The 17075-nt window shown below is 42.4% G+C and overlaps 1 protein-coding gene across 2 annotated transcripts in view; it reads left to right on the forward strand.

Moving 5' to 3' along the window:
• LOC134634915 (phospholipid phosphatase-related protein type 5-like) overlaps positions 1-17075 on the forward strand; it is a 123435-nt gene that overhangs the window by 61206 nt on the left and 45154 nt on the right. The window lies entirely within an intron of this gene.

A 17075-nucleotide genomic window follows, 5' to 3' on the forward strand; every position in this document is an offset into this window, starting at 1 on the left:
TTTACTCAGGGACAAATAAAACACTGAAATAAACCAAACATTAACATTTAGAAGTGATCTAAGTGACTTACAGTCAGGTCCATAAATATTGGGACATCGACACAATTCTAACATTTTTGGCTCTATACACCACCACAATGGATTCCAAATGAAACGAACAAGACATGCTTTAACTGCAGAGTGTCAGCTTTTATTTGAGGGTATTTACATCCAAATCAGGTGAACGGTGTAGGAATTACAACAGTTTGCAAATGTGCCTCCCACTTCTTGAGGGACCAAAAGTAATGGGACAGAATAAGAACCATAAATCAAACATTCATTTTTTAATACTTGGTTGCAAATCCTTTACAGTCAATCACAGCCTGAAGTCTGGAACACATAGACATCACCAGACGCCGGGTTTCATCCCTGGTGATGCTCTGCCAGGCCTCTACTGCAACAGTCTTCAGTTCCTGCTTGTTCTTGGGGCATTTTCCCTTCAGTTTTGTCTTCAGCAAGTGAAATACATGCTCAATCGGATTCAGGTCAGGTGATTGACTTGGCCATTGCAAAACAGTCCACTTCTTTCCCTTCAAAAACTCTTTGGTTGCTTTTGCAGTATGCTTTGGGTTGTTGTCCACCTGCACTGTGAAGCGCCGTCCAATGAGTTTTGAAGCATTTGAGCAGATAATATTGCACGAAACACTTCAGAATTCATTGTGCTGCTTTTGTCAGCAGTCACATCATCAATAAATACAAGAGAACAAGTTCCACTGGCAGCCATACATGCCCACGCCATGACACTTCCACCCCAATGCTTCACTAATGAGGTGGTATGCTTAGGATCATGAGCAGTTCCTTTCCTTCTCCATACTCTTCTCTTCCCATCACTCTGGTACAAGTTGATGTTGGTCTCATCTGTCCATAGGATGTTGTTCCAGAACTGCGACGGCTTTTTCAGATGTCGTTTGGCAAACTCTAATCTGGCCTGCCTGTTTTTGGGGCTCACCAAAGGTTTACATCTTGTGGTGAACCCTCTGTATTCACACTGGTGGAGTCTTCTCTTGATTGTTGACTCTGACGCACATACACCTGCCTCCTAGAGAGTGTTCTTGATCTGGCCAACTGTTGTGAAGGGTGTTTTCTTCACCAGGGAAAGGATTCTTTGGTCATCCACCACAGTTGTGTTCCGTGGTCTTCCTAGTTTTTTGGTGTTGCTGAGCTCACCAGTGCGTTCCTTCTTTTTGGGAATGTTCTAAACAGTTGTTTTGGCCACGCCTGATGTTTTTGCAATCTCTCTGATGGGTTTGTTTTGTTTTTTCAGCCTAATGATGGCTTGCTTCACTGGTAGTGACAGCTCTTTGGATCTCATCCTGGCAGTTGACAGCAACAGGTTCAAAAAGCAAACAGCACACTTGAAATGAACTCTGGACCTTTTATTTGTTCATTGTAATTGGGGTAATGAGGGAATAACACACACCTGGCCATGGAACAGCTGAGAAGCCAATTGTCCCATTACTTTTGGTCCCTTAAGAAGTGGGAGGCACATATACAAACTGTCATAATTCCTATACTGTTCACCTGATTTGGATGTAAATACCCTCAAATAAAAGCTGACAGTCTGCAGTTAAAGCATGTCTTGTTCGTTTCATTTGGAATCCATTGTGGTTGTGTATAGAGCCAAAAATGTTAGAATTGTGTCGATGTCCCAATATTTATGGACCTGACTGTATATATCATTGTTAACCTCAGTAGTGAAACCTCTATTAATAAAAATAGTGTACATGTACATACGTGTACATACCTTAATAAAAACAAGCAGGTGAGATGTTAGAACGCTTCTATTTTTATTTTAGTGGACACTCAATACTATAGACAGCTGCTGGGGTTTGTTTAACCTGAGTAGTGAGAAACGTTGAAAGAAGCGTTGAAAACAATGTGCCGGGAGTCCGCTGTTGAGTTTTGGACGAAATGCATTCTGGGATATTTAGCTGTACCAAGTCCACACAAGTCACCACCGATGCATGCTCGATAAAACGGGCGGATCGAGAACACATCCGGGACTTTTTCGCGTTCTCGGCTTGATGCGTACTTCGAATTGGAACAGTACTTGGTCTCCGACTGATGACGTATCACGAGTACACGAGAACGCAAGTACGCACAAGTACGCATATTGAGAAACGGGGATAATGACAACACAGGGGAGAGTAAAACTAAATGCAGTGAACAAAGAACACCAGACTCTTTCAAAATAAAACAGGAAACACGGAGACATAGACATAAAACGAACTTGATAACAAGAGCCACACAGACATGACACGTGACAGGTAGGCGCATGAACCAGGGAGACTGAGTACAGGGGGAGGTGACAAAAGGAATTTAAGAAACAAAGGACTAAACAGCGACCTGGAAATAAACTAGATGAGCCAAACTGAAATTAGAACACCAATGAATACAAAATGATACATTAAAAACCCACATACTGGGTCACATGACCCAGTACCATGACAGTTTGTAAGGTTATGTCAATGTACTTTATACCAAAAATGTCCTTACATGGCTGTATTGTCATGTGGCACTATAGAAGTGAAAAATCATGCGTCTCTTGCAGGTTTTAGGCAGGTCCAGTTTAACCATATTTTCTAAACCAGTGACTTGGAAATAAAGCAACACTATTAAACACAGATCTGGTATCAAGCCGGCACTGCTGGCTGAATTCTGGCATGATAAGACAGATTTCATCCAGATATGGGCCAGGTCTGGCAATGATGGCACTGTTTATGATCCTATTTTCCTCTTTTAGTTAGAAGACCCAAATGCCATGTTGCAATACTATACTGCTATGGTGGCCAACGTTTCAAATGCAGGTTTGACAGGTTTGTGAGTGTACACTTTATCCAAAACCTAGTAACGGTTTACTCATGTTTACCAGTGGGTGGCTGTAGCTCAGGTGGTAGAGCAGGTCACCTACTGATCAGAAGGTTAGTGGTTTGATCCCTGGCTCCTCCAGTCTGCATGTCAAGAGTATGAATGTAGTTACGAAACACTCAGTTTAGAGAAAGCGTGTGACTGGGTGAATGTGACATGCTATATAGAGCACTTTGTGTAATCTGGCAGAGTAGAACAGCGCTATATAAGACTCAGACCATTCACTGTCTGCACAGAGTTTCTTAATGTTACTTTTGCACTGTTATGTTCCGGCACATGTTGTTATTACATGGTTTGATTAAGGTACACATTAGACTGACATCTGGGGCCAGCGCTGAAGCACAGGACCTCCAGTGTGTCTGCAGCTGGCCTTGTGCTGGCCCATGTGTGGCCCACATCTGGCAAACCAGATCTGGGCCACCAAAGGGCCGTCATTCTTTGCAGTATGTGGGCCATGTGTAAGTCCTATGTGGGAAGGGCCATTTACATCTGCCAAAAATATCTTGATGATAAAAATATTCTCTAGACTGACAAGACAAAAGTTGAACTTTTTGGGAGGTTTGTTCCTGTTACATTCAGCATAACACTAACACAACATTTTATAAAAACGATCATCATACTAACAGTCAAACATGGTGGTGGTAGTATAATGGTCTGGGGCTGTTTTCCTGCTCCAGAACCTGAGTCACTTGTTGTAATTAATGGAAACATGAATTCTGCTCTCTAACAGAAAATCCTGAAGGAAAATGTCGAACCACCGGTTCGTGCCCTGGTTAAAGGAATTCAGTGGCCCAAATTCCTTTCACAGTGATATAAAAGACACATTTCCTGTTATTGCAACTGCTTGATAACTGGTTGCACTGCCACACAACCAGTTATAAGGTGTAGTGGGCAATTACATTTTCCTGGTGACAGTTTTAGTTCCAGGTGTTTTTTATTTGACTTTGTTATCTTTGCCTAATGTTAAAATTTGTTGATCTGAAAAATGTAAGCGCGACACATATGCAAAAAAGAAGACATCAGGAAGGGGCAAATTTATTTTTCCATGAAATTCTCATTACTTGCTTACATTCATAGTAACCAGTTTCAGGCTGTGCTGTTTCAGATAAACAGCGGGTAGTCGTCAAGTTGTGCAAGTGCCAAAATTTGGATTGGGGCATTTGTTCTTAATTATTGTTCTAGCAAAAAATGTTATTTTGCTTGAACTTGGCAAACCTCTAACCACAAATAACACTAAAATCTTCTGTATTTGAAACAGGTTCCTGCCACTGTAAGATAGCTAGCATTAGCATTGGCACTGATGAGAATTAATTGGTGTCTCTTTTGATTATCATGTATAGTAATATAGTGCAGCAAGGTCAAGGTCAGAATAAAGTTACGTTGAAACCAAGCACACCATTGTTTTTCTTGTGACATTACCATAAGTTTGATGTGTCACATGACCCTCTTCCTATTGAAAAAACAAAAGTTGTATCCAAGATGGCCGACTTCTAAATGGCCACCATGGTCACCACCCATCTTGAGGAGTTTGCCCCCTCACATATACTAATGTGCCACAAACAGGACTTTAATATCACCTACCATTCCAATGTTATTACGGTGTATCCATATAAATGGCCCACCCTGTACAGTACAATCTGTATATTGTGTGGTCTGCAGTGCCACTGCAGGGGAGGCAGATGCACCTGAGCGGCATCTGCAATCACACCTCGCCAGCATAAAGAGTCTGTACTAGGTCCTGTCAGCTGTTGTTGTTGATGATGTGTTCGGCTGGCGGCTGGAAAGCTGCAGCCGTGTGTGTCACAGTAACCGGAACAATAAAGATCCTGAAAAGCATGTACACGTCGTTGGGTCTGCCGTGGTTTTGTTAACAGTGGTGCCGAAACCCAGGAAGGGGGCACGGCAGACCCAGGACTGGGCCAGCAAGGGAAGGAGCTGGCCCAAATGGTGGCTGAGCTGACGGCCACACAGCGGGAGCAGGCAGCAGTGTCACGCTGCCAGCAGGAAGAATTCCAGGACCGGATCGAGCGCGGGATGCAGGTGATTTAGATTCCGGCAGCTTGGATGCGGTCCTGGCAAACACCGCCGACACCCCCACTGGTCTTCCCCAACGGCGTTGGAGTGGAGGACGTCCGGACTGTTCCGGCACCCAGGGTGAGGCCAGCCAGGACACAGCCTGCCTGAGGTGGAGGTGGAGGCGTCTGGGGGACCGGCTTGACCTGAGGTGGAGGCGTCCGGGGGACCGGCTTGGCCTGAGCTGGAGGTTGAAGCAACAGAGGGATGTGATCAGGCTGACCCGGTGGAGGTCGAAGCACGCCAGGAACCTACTTGGCTGGAGCTGGCGGTCAGAGCAAGGGAGAGCCCTCCGCAGATAAAGCCTGAGGTCACCGTGCCAGAGTCCAGCATGCTTTCGGGACCTGCCCCTTCTCTGGAGACTATCCCAGCTGTCACAGGGCGAGAGGCGGGGCACACCCTGGACAGGTCGCCAGTCTGTCGCAGGCTGTTTAACCCACAGATGAATTATCTTTACAAATGCAGCACTATTTAAGGGGAAAGAAACAGGCTTTCCAATGGTATAAGATTTGTTGCCAAGAAGAATTGTTACAACAAATAAATAACTGACTGAACACAAATTTTCTTACTTTTGGTGGTAAGTTTATATATGTCTGTCCTTCCGTATTGGACAGTTTCTAATATTGTACTATTGTAATTGTAATATTGTCCTGGGCATGCAGACTGGAGCAGCCAGGTATCAAAACACTAACCTTCTGATTAGTAGGTGGGGTGCTCTGCCTACTGAGCTGCAGTCACCCCTGTACTGTTAACATGATAACATCCCAACCATGGAAGCTACTGAAGCCATACTGGTGTGTAGCTGACACCAGAATGGAAGCAGAGTCAGATTTAAGTGGTGTCACCCCATTGCAGTGTTGTGTCTAATTTTTCATGCACAAAAAAAAAAGTCTATTTTTAATAGAGTTTAAAGTTAATACTCTCACTCAGATTTCTGGCAGTCTGTTTGATAAATGCTTCAGTAATAGCATTACATATGTAATGCCAAACACAAATGAACAGATCCCCCTAAGTAATAACACAGGAAACCATTTAAACTTGGCAAGGCAGAGAGATTGATGTCTGAAACAATCTCTCTGCCTCTCTGTACTCTACATGTCACACTCTCCATTTTGCTGACAGGCCTCTATAGACAGCTGCCAATGTCTGTGATTAAAAAGGAAATATAGGGCTTGACAATGAAACACTCACCAAGACACTTCAGAGTAATCAAATAAAGAAGGAAATCTGCACCCAGACACCTAAGTTATATTATACAGGGTGTATGTATTTTACAGTAGAGATAGCAGGTTGTTCTGTTGATCTAATTATAAAGTTGATTTTGTGTGATGGAAAATCACCCTAACTCAGTGAAGGACAGGCATACACATTCAGCAGGTAAAATAAGTATTGAAAAAGCTGAAATTTGTTTAATACTGCGTACAAAAACAGCTTCAAGACCCCTCCTGTATGAAGAAACTAGTCGCATGCATTGCTCAGGTGTGAATTCGGCCCATTCTTCCACGCAAACAGTCAGTAGGCCTCTTCTATGAGATCTGACTGTTAGTTCTTTCCATAGATTTTCAGTTGGATTCAGGTCAGGTGATTTGGTATTCTAATAGCTTTATTTTCTTTCTTGGAAACCAATTCAGAGTTTTCTTGCCCGTGTGTTTGGGATTGTCTTGCCGAACCATCCCGATTTCAACTTCATAATCCTGGAAGATGGCATCAGATTTGATCAAGACCGTCTCTGTACATGTCAGTGCCGTTTCTTAAAAAAACAGCCCCTTACCATGTTGTTCCCACCTCCAGACTTCACTGTTCATATGATGCTTTTGGAGTGATATGCAGCACCTTTTGTCCTCCAAACATGGTGTGTATTTTGCCATCCAAAGAGTTCAAGTTTGGCCCGACCAGACTATGTTAAACAGGCCATTGTGGTTGAGTCCATTACTATTGTTCTCTTTGAAACAATGGTACCTGCTGATTTCAGGTGAACTGTGAAGAGCTATCTTTCTGTAGCTTCCTACAAGTGGTCCTTGGCTCTCACACAACTCTTCTGATAATTCTTGTTACTCCTCTGTCTGAAATCTCCTGGGGAGCACCTGGTTGTGGCCAGGTTATGGTGACATTTATTTAATTTGAAATAATCCAAATTCAATTTATCATTCTGCAGTGGATGAGTTAGAAATAAAATTTGTTGTTAATATCCCAAAACGTTGATTCTGTTCATCTGGAAGTAGGGTTTTCAGTCGAGAAACGTTTCAAGAAAGCTCCAGCCGATCCAGGAGAGAAGAACAACTGCTGACTAAGCAAAAACCCACAGTGATCCCTTATGTGTCAGGAATATTGGAATAGTTAAGACACGATTTCTCTAAAAAACCCAAAACACGCTGCACCAAAAATTGGTCCACCCCAAGGATCGGGTCCCCCGACACAAACAGAGTAACATAGTGTACGCTGTTAAGTGCCAGGAGGATTGCCAGGATTTATACATCGGGGAAACCAAACAACCTCTGGCTAAGAGGATGGCACAACACAGAAGAGCTACCTCGTCAGGCCAGGACTCTGCAGTCTATTTACACCTACAGGCCAGTGGACACTCTTTCAATGATGAGGATGTACACATCCTGGACAGGGAGGAATGCTGGTTTGAGCGCGGAGTCAAGGAGGCCAATTACGTGAAAGGGAAAGACCATCTCTGAATCGAGGAGGGGGCCTAAGGGTCCATCTTTCACCATCTTACAATGCTGTGATTGCAGCCATTCCCCAACTCTCTGTGACTGGTACTCATGACCATTGATCAATGGTTGTTGATCAATGGTCATGAGAATTTGCATATTAAAGATCAAAGAACTGACCTCCCAGCCCATTGTTCCTTCAGTGGTGCTAATTTCAGTCATTATGCAAATGTACTGCTTATAAGGTTGGGGAAACCTGCAGTCAGCTGACCTTTCTGCTTACCAAGAAGCTGTAAAAACTGCAAAGACAAAGTTTGTCTCAAACTTAGTGTCAGTAAACAGTCACAGGCCTCAGGTACTTTTTAATGTCCTTAATTGTTTTCTTAGTCCACGTGATAATGCCAGAGTCATTTCTTCACCAAGTATTTGTGATGATTTTTTAGCATTTTTTAACAACAAGGTTCTATCCACTAGGGCCCTTGTCTCGTCGACTGCTGCCTCAGATCCGAGTCTTTCTCCTATGTGCTCAGCTGTCTTAGAGCAGTTTGATCCTGTCTCCTTTAGTGACTTGACTGCAGTAGTTCATCACCAAAGATCATCACACTGCCCCTCTGATTGTCTCCCCCAGAGATAATCAGAGGGGCAATCAATCTCCCCCTGAGATTAATTAGTACATCCCTTGCTACAGGCTGCGTCCCATCATGCTTTAAACAAGCTATGGTTCAGCCTCTTCTTTAAAAACACAACCTGGACCCAACTGTTCTGTCCAATTACAGGCCCATCTCAAAGCTTCCTTTTCTGTCTAAAGTTCTGGAGAAAGTGGTCTACTTACAGTTGCAGGCCCACCTTGATTTTAACAAGATCTCTTAAAAATTTCAATCTGGTTTTAAATCACTACATAGCACTGAGACGACACTTTTAAGGGTTTTTAACGATATTCTTTTAACTCTGGACTCTGGCAGCCCTGCTGCCCTTTTATTGTTGGACCTGTCAGCAGCTTTTGACACGGTTGACCATGACATCCTGTTATCACGGCTAGAATTTCATGCTGGCCTAAAAGGATCTGCCCTCCAGTGGTTTCGGTCCTACTTGTCAGGAAGTTCTCTTTTTGTTAATATGGTCCCCCATAGCTCCAAAATAGCCTCTCTTAAATACGGTGTACCTCAAGGCTCTATTTTGGGCCGTGCCCTGTTCGCACTCTATTTGTTGCCACTGGGTTCCATCCTCTTGCAGTACAACATTTCATTCCACTGCTTTGCTGATGATCTGCAGATTTATCTGCCTTTAAAAGCAGGGTCAGACCGTCCCCAGCTCTTATTACCTTGCCTTGACGACATCAAACAGTGGATGTCGTTAAATTTTCTAAAGCTAAACGAAAATAAAACTGAAGTTGTCATTTTCGGCAACTTTGTCATTAATCACGTCACCAGCACTCTGGGCCCCCTTTTCCTCCTACTGTAAAACACATGTAAACAACCTCGGTGTCTACATTGATGGTTCTTTTAAGTTGAATAAGCAGGTGAGTGCAGTAGTCCAGTCCTGCTTCTTTCAGTTAAGACAGCTAGCCAAGGTAAAGCCATACCTCCCGGCTAACATCTTTGAACGTGTCATTCACCTTTTCCTTACTTGCAGATTGGACTACTGCAATTCATTGTATTTTGGTCTCGACCAGGCCTCCATTCATTGTCTTCAGATGGTCAAAAATGCAGCTGCTTGCCTGCTAACTGGTACCAAACGGAGAGAGCATATAACCCCAGTTTTAGCTTCTCTACACTGGCTTCCTGTCTGCTACAAGATCCAATTTAAACTTTTACTTTTTGTTTTTAAGTCACTTAACAGCCGAGCCCCTCCTTACCTGTCTGAGCTCCTCTCTGTTTATGCTCAAAGGAAAAACCCTGAGGTCTAGCTCTAAATTAATGCTGTCCATCCCACGGACAAAACTCAAATCTCGTGGCGGTAGAGCCTTCTCTGTGGCAGGTCCCAGACTTTGGAATAGTCTTCCCCTAAATATTAGATCTGCACAAACACTTGATCAATTGAAATCACCACTAAAGACATATTTTTATGCCCTGGCTTTTAACAAACTATGACCCAAGCATTTTGCTTTTATTTAATAGTCTTAGTTATTGTTTTAATTCTTTTATTATCTATCATTGTTTTATAATGTTATTATTGTTTTACATTGTTTCTTTTTAATGGCATTTTTATATTGTTAAGCACTTTGTGCAGCATCGTCTGTCTGGAAATGTGCTATATAAATAAATTTGACCTTGACCTTGATAGAGGGTCTCGGGTGCTCAGCAGTCCTGGCTCTGCTTTGTCCAATATTTGTATATAACATAAATGGAAACAAGAGCTGAAAACGTTTGTGCTGGAATAGAAATGATTAAATTTCATATTATGAGTACTTCACAAAGACTGAGTGTGAGGGAGCCACAAGATTTCCATACATTTGTGCACTAATAATCCACAGGTTTGTTGATGGAAACATGAAATGACTTCTGAAGAATAGTGTGTACCTATCTCCACCATGTAATCAGGCCAACAACAACTTGACCAAAGTACTGCCTGGAGCTCTAATTGTGTTTCAGACAGGTGTGTGTGGCTGCAGTGATATTATTTAAAAGGTTAGTGATTCAAACTTTGGCAGAGACTAACTGAAAGTGAGTCTACAAATGAAGAAACGTATATTCAATAAATATCCTGTAGACTGCATTTTACTGAAGGAGATATGTTCAGTGTCTAAACGCAACAATTGTCACTTCAGCATCATGAAAACACAAAGAAAATGTCTTCATTTAACCAGTCATAGAAAAGAACTGCACAACATAGCCTAGCAAAACACCACTCTACTATGCAAATATTTTACACTCAAAGTTGGAAAGCATGAGATTTTTAAAGTCCTGATTAACAAAAAAAAGATAAAGAATAATGAAAGAGAGGGAAATAGAACTGTTTGGTCCATAGTGTGTGCGTGGTGCGTGTTAATAGAAAGTACAGTTAGACCCTTGGAGGCTAACAGATGCGAGAGTGGAGCTAAACACAGACATGCCTCCTCTCGTCTATACGAGTCTGTTTCTCTCTTTCTCTCTACCCATCATTTTCCTGTCTGATCCAAGGGTGATGGTGGCACCAAAACAAGGCCATAATTAGATATTAACATACATATGTTACACGGTTGTTGTCCAGGAAACAGCTCCAGTGTGTATGGGTGCTCAAATATCTTTATGCCTTCCTCATTTAAGTAACTGCATTAGAAAAAACAGACTTCTACATTTATTAAAACAAAATACACTTTAACAGTTTAAAAGAAGAATGAAGTCTGTGTGAGGACAGGGTTGGCAACATTTCTGGCTGAAGCCATTCAGATTTGGATCTGTAAGACATGCTACCCAGTCTATCCCTGCTTAGTATATAGGAAGTCATCCCAGTCAGGAGTACAGCTATTTGACAAAATACATTTTGCAAATGATAAAGTGACTAAACAGTAAAGTAATGTGTGTCCGTTTTCTGTGGTGGAGTTGCTCCACCTACAGAGCTGCAGGCTGTTGGCGGCATTTCTGCAGACAGATAGAGCATCAGCTCTGGCTAACGGTGCCAGAGGCTCCTCACCTTTGTCCTCCTAAAATGTCAAGTGATTTCTCACACACTTCAAGAGACTGCACATTTCAAATCAGTTCCCTATAGCATGGTGGTGCCCTGCTTAGTACTGTGTGTTGGGGCGTGGTCAGCGGCGCAGCTGCGGTGGAGGTGGACGCACTTGAGCGCCATCCGCTCGCCAGCTTAAAAGTCTGTACTGGGTCCTGAGCTTTGTTGTTGTTGGTGTGTGCTCGGCTTGAGTTCAGGTCTCGCTATTCCCCTCTGACTTCTGGGATCAGTCAGGCATCTTTGCACACAGAACTGCTGCTCGCTGGATCTTTTCTCTTTTTCAGACCGTTCTTTGTAAACTTTGAAGTTGGTATGTAGGAAAATCTGAGTAGCTAAGCCGTTTCTGGAATACTCAGACCAGCATGTTGAACAGCAAAAACTATGTTTGATTATTTAAATCACATTTATTTAAATAACCTTTTCTCAGTTTTGAACTTCAGGAGACATTTTGACCAGGTCAGCCATTCCTAAATACATTGGATTAAAGGAATGTTCTGACCTACCTCTGGTTCTCACCCCTAGTATGATGAAGCATTTTAAGAGTCTGGTGATGGACCACATTGTTTTCACACCCTTCTGCAATTAACCCGTTCCAGTTTGCATACCAGTCAAATTGACTGGAAATATGGTGTCTTAGAAAGATGATGTCTAACCAAATACTTACTTTAGACTGCATACTTTGTCCTCCAGTAACACTATAAAGAATCTTGGAATATGTTTGAACCAGGCTGCTTCCTACAGTGTGCAACTATATAGTACTGCCTTTATTCATTTGAGCAGCTCCCAGTTTGGATTTGGGAGGCAGGCTTAATGTTTTCTTCTTCACGCAACTTATTACACGGTCTGTGTGTTTTATACACCACTACTGTGTTTAATTATTAGTCATAATTTAACTCTTATCCTGTCTTCCACCCCTCACCCACAACCCTCCTTAAGCCTGGTTCTGGAGGTGTCACCATCGGGGGTCATGTGATTGTTAGGTTTAAAATCTAAGTCTCCAGGCTCTTTACCTTACAGTAGAAAGTCCCTTTAGATAATTGCTGTTGTGAACTGGTGCTGTATGAACCACAGATTGTAAAGGTTTCTGAATATTTGTAACAGAAATACAGTGAATTCCTCTGATGGTTTCAGATGAGTCAGTATCGTCAGCTGTGTTAAATGTTCAGATTGCTGACCTAGCACTGGTGTAATGATTAAAAATAATGTGGTTTTACAGTCTGTTGTAACTCAGTCAGCAGGCCATATGATATATTATTTACAGCAATTCCTCTGAAGCCCAGATGGTTAGGAGGAAGGGAAGGACAGAAGCTCCAGGCTGTGTCACTCCGCTTGATTCTTTCTCTTCAGTTGTGATTAGAGACCGTAAAGCTCGATGTTCACTTCTTTTGTCTGGTTTATGGTTAAATAAGAACAATTGTTGGCCCACCAGAGCAATGTTTCTGAGCTTGTTTCTCTTTGCCCTGCACATTAGTAACTGCAGTGGGCTTCACAGGTTCAGATAAGAACCCTGTGCTCAACACTTCATTTTTGAAATATTACATTATTGACGAGTTTGATCTGTTTTAACCATTGTAACCAGGTCCACTGTCTTACATGAAAAGTACTGGCTAGGTAGAAGCTGATGACACTGAAATGTATTGAATCTGTTATGTAGGAAGAAATGAAAGAGAATTTAAAAGAAAAACAAAATTTTCTGTTCCCTACATTGTAGAGGGCGACTTTGCATCCACTAAGCAGTGAAATGAGAGCAGTAAGGGGTTAAACTGAGATTCAGCGGTTGGGGGAACCCTGAGATCAGTTGCAGTGACTAAACATGGAGAGAAGAACCACAACTCACAATCACTCTAATGTGAGCTCCACGTTAGAGCTGACCTGCTGCTCTCTGTGGATTTACAACACTGAATACAACACGATGTAACGAGATGTTTTTACAAGGCAATTATTATATGTCTTTATACTTAACCATACAGAGAACAGAATAGAATAGAATAACCCGTACATGTACAACAAAATTGTGGGTGCTCCACACCAACTGTGCTGGAATAAAACATAAATAGTAGACAGCAGGAATAAACAGCAAACAGGAGAAATACATACAAAATGAACAGAAGGCACACATTAAAGTTGCAAAGTGCTTGAAAGTAGTGCAAAGAAAAGACTTGTTGGTTTGAATAGAGTCCATGTGTGAGTGACCTCAGTGATGGCATTTACTCAGACCATGGCTCAGATTAGTGAGGCTCAGATTAGTGAGGTTAGTGGGCAGGGTGGGGTGTGGGGGGATAGTGTTTTTTGACAGTCTGAATGACCCGGGGGAAGAAGCTGTTAGTGAGTCTGGAGGTGTGGGGCCTGATTGACCTGAGGCGCCGACGGAGGGGAGCGGGTCAAACAGGTGTTGAGTGGGATGCGAGGGGTCATCACCTGTGGTGGCTTTGCTTTTCCTGAGACAGGAGGATCTGGCGTTGGCCTCCAGGGGTGGCAGAGGGCAGTCAATGATTTTTTGGGCATTTTAATGACCCTCTGCACAGCCTCCCTGTTCTCAGTCGTGGCCCCTGCGTACCAAACACACAGACAGGAGGAGAGCACGCTCCCCACTGAGGAGCGGTAGAAGGCCAGCAGGTCCGGGTTATTCTTCTTCAGCACACAGAGGACCTGCAGCTGCTGCTGGGCCTTCTGGGGTTGTGGGTCCAGGTGAGATAGGTGGAGAAAACCTGAAGGTGCAGACAGATTCCACCTGTTCTCCATTTACAATGTGAGGGGAGTGGACCTAATAATGACGGTGGTTTGGTGGGTTGGTGTGCAGTCATATGTTTCGGGGTTGAGAATCAACGCTGAGCTGTAGTCCACGAAGAACATCCTCATATATCTCTTCCTGTTCTCCAGATGGCTCAGCGCTCTGTGAAGGGTGATGGTGATGGCATCCACTGTGGACCGATTTGCTCTGTAAGCAAACTGGTGGGGTCGAGGGTGAGGTGGCAGACACTGTCTGATGTGCTGACACACTATCTGCTACATGACTACAGATCAGTGAGGTTGGCTGTACCAGTCTTTTGGGGGATGGGAATGATAGCGGAGGCCTTCAGAGGGGGGGGAAACATGACATGACTCAGGGAGAGGTTGAACTGCCAGCTGGTCGTCAAATAATGACGTCCATAGGACCTCTGTGTAAGGGCTATTTATAGTCCAAAATGTTGTCTTTTCAATGTCAAACTCATTTTAGACATCGTTTTTATGTATAGGCTCTGTAGTCTCTTGTTTCCAGAGGGTAGAGGCCATGTTTTCTGCAGATGATTAGCGAACATCTCCATGATGGCGGTTGCAGCTGCAGGGTGGATTTGGAGCAGAAATGTCCCCAGCTTCTCACCGACAGTTTGTAAAATGCGTGCATTGACAAAGCGTGTCGAGCACATAGTCCAGGTCATACGCACACACTTGCACAAACTTCTCATACTTTCTGTTCCAACATCTTTCATAGCAGGCTAGCAGTGACAACATTTCCTTTCTCTTACAAAGCTTTTCACAATAAAACAGGATGCCAGCCTCACTAAAACAAGTGCAAATGCGCTTTTAAACGTAACACATTGTAACCCAAAATGTTATATTTTATATTTTAACATGGATTTACATGTTTTTAATATTTCAACACAGTTTTAACCTGGTTACAAACAAATACGTTGATTAATTAAAATAAATAAACCAATTAAAGAAAAACAGGAAAATGTAAAATAACAAAACACATTTTTATCTCTCCTCATTCTTCTCTGTTTTCTTCTTCTGTCTTCAGCTCTCCTCTCACTCGTTTCCCGACACTCTTTGCTTGTTACCTCACCTATTTGTTTTATTTGGCCATTACTGTCTGTCTCTACTTCCTCTCCTGTATGTCTGTTGTGTTTGGCTGTTTCCTCTTTTGATAAATTTTCTTTTTTTCAGTAGTACTGCTGTTCCAGTGGCAGATCTGCCAGCACATATCTAAATACAGGGAAACAAATAGAAAGACAGATTTAACATATCAGCTCATATTTACATGCAGTCATAGCTGTCTGCTCGGGTTTCACCACACAGGTTAATAAAATGTTGGCAGCATAGGAAGAAAGCCTCTGAACACTAATAGAAAATCCAAAATAAAGACATCAAGAAGTAGGAAAGCAGACATCTGCACAGTATGACACAACAAAGCACACCACCAACCTGAGGATTCATTCAGTGCATTCTGATTTGAAGGGTTCCTAACTGAGAGACGTGACGCAGAAGTATCTGCGTGGCGGCCATGATAAGATCTGTTCGAATTCTCTAAATTCTAAAGAAAGTTTCAAAGTTTCCTGTATTTCTTCCTATAGAGGATACTCTGGACCATCCTGAAAGGAGAGGAGAAAACGCCATCCCATAATTCATTGCAACGGACAAATAGACATAATAAGCAAAGTGGTGCAGAACGTGTAAATGTTCATTGTAACTGCATTTTCTGTTCATGACATAACCTGCTGATATATTTAGAGTTTTTAACAGCAGCCTGTTAAACTCACAGCTGAACATCACACTGCTGGAATCAAAACTACTTCCTGTTGAGTTGTTACTGCACGAAGAACACAGAACGCTTTCTCAGCCTAAGATTATGATGTATATTAACTGATAAAAGTATGCTTAAGGTTCTGTCTAATCAGTGTTCATTTGTAATGTCCTTAGGATTAGTTTTTACTTCAGTGCAGCTCAACTCGGATAAATGATGAATGGAGGGAATTTTGCTGCAGTCACAGAGATCCTAAATAGCAAGGAAGAAAGGAGTCATACAGCAGCTAAATTTAAGAAAATAAGGTTAATTTTATATTCTATGGGAAAGATTTAATATGGTAGGCAAATTACTGTGATGTCACAACTGCAGGATGTGATTTATGTGGCTCAAAATCCTGAGCATGATGGAGAACACTGCAGGCCTGCTAACCAAAGCAATCCAGAGTGAGCTCAGGTTACACATGTCTTTCTCTCTGCAAACAGCGAGGCAACTCAGATAAATGAGATGAGGCTGAAGGAAAATCAATATGCTTTTAATATAAGTAACAACTTCTGATAGAAACAACTGAGCAAAGGATTATTAGGACATCGGGCACAGAGCAAGATTTATCAGGTAGAGTTTCTTTACAAAGTCTTGCACCCTGTAAACATGAAATGTGTGTGGAACAGCTGAATAATGGTTTTACATTATTGTCAGATTACGAGCCATCTCAGTTACTATGTTACTGTGCTGTGCGCAACATTCAGGCTTGGACCTGACACTGTAACAGTTTAATTTGTTGCACATGCAGCAGAGGGAATACACGCTGTGTGCTGAGAAAATGACCTTTCTGCTTTGTTTCATGAAAACAGCATTACTGAGGAACAGTAAGTGGACTCACCTCGAAACACTCAGAGTGAGGACAGAGCCAAAGTTTTGGTTTTTGAGCCTTCCACGCGAAGTGTGATTACGCACTCGTTCCAATAACATCTTCCCTTCTTGCTAATAGGACAGTTTATTTTCAACTATCAAAAACACAAGAGACATAAAACTTGGATTTCATGCGATTTGCAGTAAATTGTGTCTTACAGACTTTGTCATTTACATTTGTGTGACTCATTTAAATATTCCCCTGATAGTGAAACTTACAAATACATATGTTCACAATTGTCAGTCGCCAAACTAATACTGTGCCTCTTTAGTAAATCCAGCATTTTTTTTTACATCTAAAGCAGGTTTTGTGCTGCTGTAGACTTAAGCAAATAAGGCCCTAAGTGTTCAATCTTCTTTCAAATTCCAGC

The sequence above is a fragment of the Pelmatolapia mariae genome, linkage group LG9, assembly GCF_036321145.2.
Source record: "Pelmatolapia mariae isolate MD_Pm_ZW linkage group LG9, Pm_UMD_F_2, whole genome shotgun sequence".
NCBI lineage: Eukaryota > Metazoa > Chordata > Actinopteri > Cichliformes > Cichlidae > Pelmatolapia > Pelmatolapia mariae.